The sequence below is a fragment of the Mandrillus leucophaeus genome, unplaced genomic scaffold (genome assembly GCF_000951045.1).
Source record: "Mandrillus leucophaeus isolate KB7577 unplaced genomic scaffold, Mleu.le_1.0 Scaffold983, whole genome shotgun sequence".
Lineage (NCBI taxonomy): Eukaryota > Metazoa > Chordata > Mammalia > Primates > Cercopithecidae > Mandrillus > Mandrillus leucophaeus.
In genome coordinates, this window is record NW_012110730.1 from 58,854 (window position 1) to 64,559 (window position 5,706).

Consider the following 5,706-nt stretch of genomic DNA (forward strand, 5'->3'; position numbering starts at 1 on the left):
GAGGGCTGGGATTAACTTTACCAATTCTCTATTAGTTCCCAGGTGTCAGGACCCAGAGATTCCTATACAACACAGGGGACCCTGTGAAGAAGGCTGTGTTGAGAGCAGGCAGCCTTAGTAGGTGTTGGCATGGTGAGGAAAGAAGTCATCCTGCTTCAGAGGCTGTGCGGTAGATTGCTTAGTCAAGGTTTGGATGAGGCATGTGGCAGAGATTCAGAGGGTCCACAGCACTGGCAAAAGCCCAGGTGAGGCTGCAGCAGAGGCACTGCCAGGCCCTGACCCAACTAGAAGAACTAGGCCAGTGGATCACAAACAGAGCTCCACCAGCCTCAGGCATCAGCCACTCATGCCTGCAGGGCAGGATATCGCTAGCACTCAAGAGACACCACTGAGGACACCAGAGGACACTCCAGAGGACACTTCCTGGATTCAGTGATTTCATCCTTCTGTCAAAGCACCTGGTCCTACACCCAGATATAATTTTAGAGAAGGTCACAGGAAAGGGACAAAGTACTCAGGAAGACTAAGCATTTACCTAAAGAGGATGGCATACACACACATACACACACACACATATACACACACACATATACACACACACACACACACACACTCTACAAACCAGCTCTGTCTACTTACACTGTTTAAAGTAAAAGAAACTGAAACATCTTTCTTTCCTTTTTTTCTGAAGCCGAGTCTCACTCTGTCGCCCTGGCTGTAGTGCAGTAGTAGTGTGATTTTGGCTCACTGCAGCCTCCGCCTTCCAGGTTCAGGCGATTCTCGTGCCTCAGCCTCTTGAGTCAATGAGACTACAGGCACATGCCACCACACCTGGCTAATTTTTGTATTTTTAGCAGAGATACGGTTTAACAATGTTGGCCAGGCTGGTCTTGAACTCCTGGCCTCAAGTGATCCACTCTCCTCGGTCTCCTAAAGTGCTGAAATCACAGACTTAAGCCACCATGCCCAGCAACATCTTTCAATTGTCACATCTAAGGTATCTTCATACCCTAGATAAGGTATTACCCAAGAGGTTGGGGGTATTCATGAGGAAGGCCAGAGAAGAACAGTTTCAGAAAATGTAGCAATTCTGCACCTTTAAATCCAGTGTGAGTTCAATGTATAACCCTGCTACATAATCAATCAAGAAATATTCACTGAGTGCCCTCTGTGTGCCAGGCAGTAGGTGGGTGCTGGGGATCCAATGGTGAGTAAATGTAGAAAAGTTCCAATTCCCATGGGCTTGCCAGCTAGAACATGTTAGACTGGCATAAGACCAATAAGCTGAGAAATAATTAATGAGTAGTGATTGTGCTCAAAGCCCCTGAGGGAAAGTATCAGGATTAGCAGAGAGTGAAAGAGGGGGACTCCATTCATTCATTTATGTTATCCAGAACAATCTCTACTCAGAAACCTTCTTGCCTAACTCCCGCTGGTTAAAAGTAGGTCCCAATCTTAGCATGACTTGCTCTCAGCCATTCAGATACTGGGAATTCACTTTTCCTCTCTAAAGTTTTGCAACAAGATCTGAAAAATAAAAATCAAAGATTTGCTAAAAGCAAAAATAACAATCCTGATCCTCCACTACTTAAATTATTACAGATTTACGTCCACTAAGAAGCCCCTTGTGACTACAGTAATACCAGCTGCATCAAGTACAGGTCGGTACAGTTTTAGAGGCCTTTTCAGACTGTCAAGGTAGTCTCAAGGGCTAGATAGGGGATGTGGTAGAATGAGCAGCCTCTTCTTTTTCTAAATCTACTGAACAGTCATTGCAGGTCTAGCCTTACAAACAGAGGAGCTGAACCAAGCAAGGAAACTCAGGAACCCCTGTATCCAGGCTGAGCAGGTCATAGCCCCACAGAATCCCTTAGCCAGGATTGTCCTGCCATCGGTTCCTTTGTTTAAGTCAGTGCTACTTTTTGCAGAACTGGAAGGATGATGCTCAATATGCCACTGTGCTAAGCTCATTGGTCAGTCTCAACATGTAACTTTCCAGCAAGCAAGGTGGGTGGAGATATAGTGGTTACTGGCTAAACTTCTAGCAGCTGGACAAGTCAGAGATTGACTGCCCTCTTTGTACCATTGCCCAAGCGGTGGTGAGAGGTAATAATAAATTAGATTACCAAAGAACTGAAGTATAAGGTAAAAATACATTTCAATCCTTTGTCTTTGTAAAATATTTTCCCCAAATTACTTCAGATTGACCATGTAACAGAAAGTACATGATGAGTATTCTAATGTTTGCATTTAAAATGGAAAGTTAAAAGGTCACCATTGTGTTTGCATGCATGTGGATGTGTGTGTATGTTCATATGTATGTGCCATCTGGTCACTGCAGGGACCTAACTCAGAGGACACCTTTGGCTTGTGATTCTGAAATGTACCAGTGATGAGACATTTCCCTCCTTTACCCTGCCACAAGAGTGGATGCTCCAAGCTAGGCTTATCATATGCTCTGGAGAATTTGACTCTTGAGTGGGGACATAGGAATGGAAGACTGTTGGACCTGAGTCATCCAATGGGAACACTTAGACATCTGCAGAGTTAAGTGGGGCTTCCCCGATTCTGGTCCTTCCTGAGGTTGAGTAGTACTTTCACTCAGTATTCTTTCAGCAAATACCCTGTTCAGCTTAGGTGATCCAGAGCTGGTTTCTATTGCTTGCAGCCAAGGAACTCTGACTAATTCAGATACTAGTATCAAAGAGTTAGAGGGAGGCAATAGTGCCTCTGGGAAACATGGTGGTTTTAAAAGGACTGACTGTATTAAATGATATTTTTTAAACTTCAATTATTCATTTTCATCAGGTTATGAAAGAAATTCCCAGATTTTCAGAGACAGTCATGTTGGACTGGATCTATAATAAGCATCTCTGCCACTCACCCTCTCACTACTATCACAACAGAGTTCAGAAGCCTCTCCTTTTTCTCTTGCCATGATAATTAGAATGGTGTGACAGCAGCACTGGAATCACTAACAATGTGCTCCACTGGCTGTTCTTAATAACTTGGAAAAGCTTGTGGAAGAAGCTGCCATTAGACAAAAGGTAGTAAAACTTATGTGCAGATTCCAGGATGTGAAGGTGACAACCCATGGCAGGTAGTGATGAGACGGCTCATCTCTGAGGGTTTATATTCCCTTGCAAATCTCTGGTGTACGGGGGCAGGAGAATTGTTCTTGAAGGCAGTAACTAATAAAATGAAAGAAAGGCATGTTCAAATCTTAAAATTCTTCCCCAAAAGCACAGCACAATACTCAGAACCTTTCCAATGATTGCTAGAGTCTGAGGTTCCTGAAAAACAAACGCAGAGATTAATTATTGGGCTGCCTTATTACAATGTTGGTTGAATTTAAAACTTCACTATATCTGGTTAAATTAGGACAATCATCAAGAAAAATTAAGACCCTGACAATTAGAAGAGCAACATTGGGGCACACTGAGAGCCCTGAAAATCTTCTGAAATGCTCACCACTGTTTGCCTTTGCCATGGTATCTCACCTCCCTTGCAGAAGAAAGCTAAGAATCATTACCTAAGTCTTATTGTAGCTTGGCTAGTAACCAGAATTCAAAACAAATAAAGTACAGAACCAGAGTAGAAAAAATAAAATAAAATAAGAGTTCCATTCACAAGGAATTGCAGGCATTTGCTAATTCATGTCGTGCCATAAGAAATCTGGAGAATGTTAATGAAAATAGATTTTGAAGGTTCTTTGTTTGGGAGGGAATTTTTCAGATAGCTTATGTTTTGAAGCAGGTGTTGCCATTCGTTGAGCTGGCTCAGGCAATCCACTGATTCTAAAAGTGTGCTGGCTGAACCAGCAAATACAAGCCTGCAATGAATGGCTCATTAAGTGATATTAAAAGGCAGCAAATTCCTTTGCATGAGATTGAGGAAGAAATTGGAAGACTTCAGAGGACATCCATGTTGAATTGAATATGATAAGCATCCCTCCCATCCACCTTCACCACCCTGCAGCCCAGAAGGCTCTCCTTTCACACTTGCCATGATAATCAGATTGGTGAGGAGTGCACTTGAATCATTAAAACATGGTTTATTGTCTGTCCGTAGTAAGCTGGAAGGGCTTGAGGGAAAAGCTGAATAAAAATGGACTCCCTGAACTCAGGGGGATAAAGAGGATCTCCCAGAACAGTGCCCTAAGGAATGTGGTTCTGCTCATTTGCAAAGGCAGCAGAGTGGGTTTGTTAATTAGACCTAAAGAAAGGGGTAATATGCAGAGATTTCTGGTTGTGACTAATTTGTGGGGTCTACATGAATAAAACTGATAAGCAACCTACTAAAGTCCTTGATTTATACAATCACAGAACACCAAGTAAGCTGAAGGCTAACAGAAATCTGCTCTGAACCTCCACATTAGAAAATCCCAGTCTTCCATCCAATTCCAGACCTCAGTCGGTTTCCACACCTAGAATGTTTTGAATAAAAAGATGTTGGATATTGTTGAGAAAGGCCCTTTCCGTGGTCATACTGCTAGTCTTCCCCCAAGGGATTGTTGAACCTTTACCTCAGAAACCATGCACTGGAGAAATAACTTCAATTTTGAAGATTATTATGTACTGACTAATACCGATTCTTGGAACCCCAAATATCACTATGATTCATCAATCAGAGCACAGGTGCACAACGGCTGTGGCGCCACAGAAAAATATTTGGTCTTAGTGCCTGGTTCCTGGCACAGAGTTCATAAAACCCTTGGAATTTCCCGAGTAATAAGGGAGATGGTGGAATCTTTTGTTCTAGTGAAGTAACTCTTGGTGGGCCCCTATATAGCTTTAAGATTGGCGATGGTAACCAGAAAGATTAAGTCTTAATTAGAAACCTGGAACTTTCAGCCCAACCCCCAAATCTCCTGGGAGGGCAGACAGGCTAGAGTTTAAGTTAATCCCCAATGGCCAAAGATGTAATCAACCCCTCCTACCTACATAATGAAACTGCCAAATGACAAGGGTCAGGGAGCTTTCATGTAGATGAACATCTCGAGGTAGCAGGAGGGTGGTTTGCTAGGAGGTTTTTGTGCCCAGAGAGGGAATGACAGCTCTGCATCCCCTTCCCTTCTTTGCCCTATGCATCTCTTACATTTGGTTGTTCCTGAGTTTCATCCTTTATAACAAACTAGTAATGGTAAGTAAAGTGCCTTTCTGAGTAATGCGAGCTATTCCAGTGAACTGTCAAACCTGAGCAGGGAGTTGTGGGAATCTTCGATTTATAGATGATCAGTCAGAAGTACAGGTCGCCTGGAACTTGTGTTGGTGTCTGATGTGGGGGTAGTCTTCTGGGACTAAGCTCTTTAACCTGTGGGAACTGACTGTAACTCCAGATAGATAGCATGAGAACTGAATGGAATTATTGGAAACCCAGCTGATGTCAGAGAGTTGGAGAAGTAGTACACCTCTCTAATTTAGTCTTCATATGCCAGTCAGAATGCTCTTTTGACAATAGAAGTTAGGTTATTTCACAGTTAAAACTCTTCCATGGTTCTGCACTGCCCTAGGAAAATGCCCACATTTCCCACAACATGACCTTTCAGAAGTAGTTGTCAATGTAATTGTGTGATCCATTCACTAATAACTTTTCATTCTCATCTCTAGTTTTTTTATCCTGGTGCTTTTAGCAAAATTTCGCTCAAATATTTCAAAAAAATATTTTTATTTTCAAAATATTTTATAAAGTATTTTAAATATTATA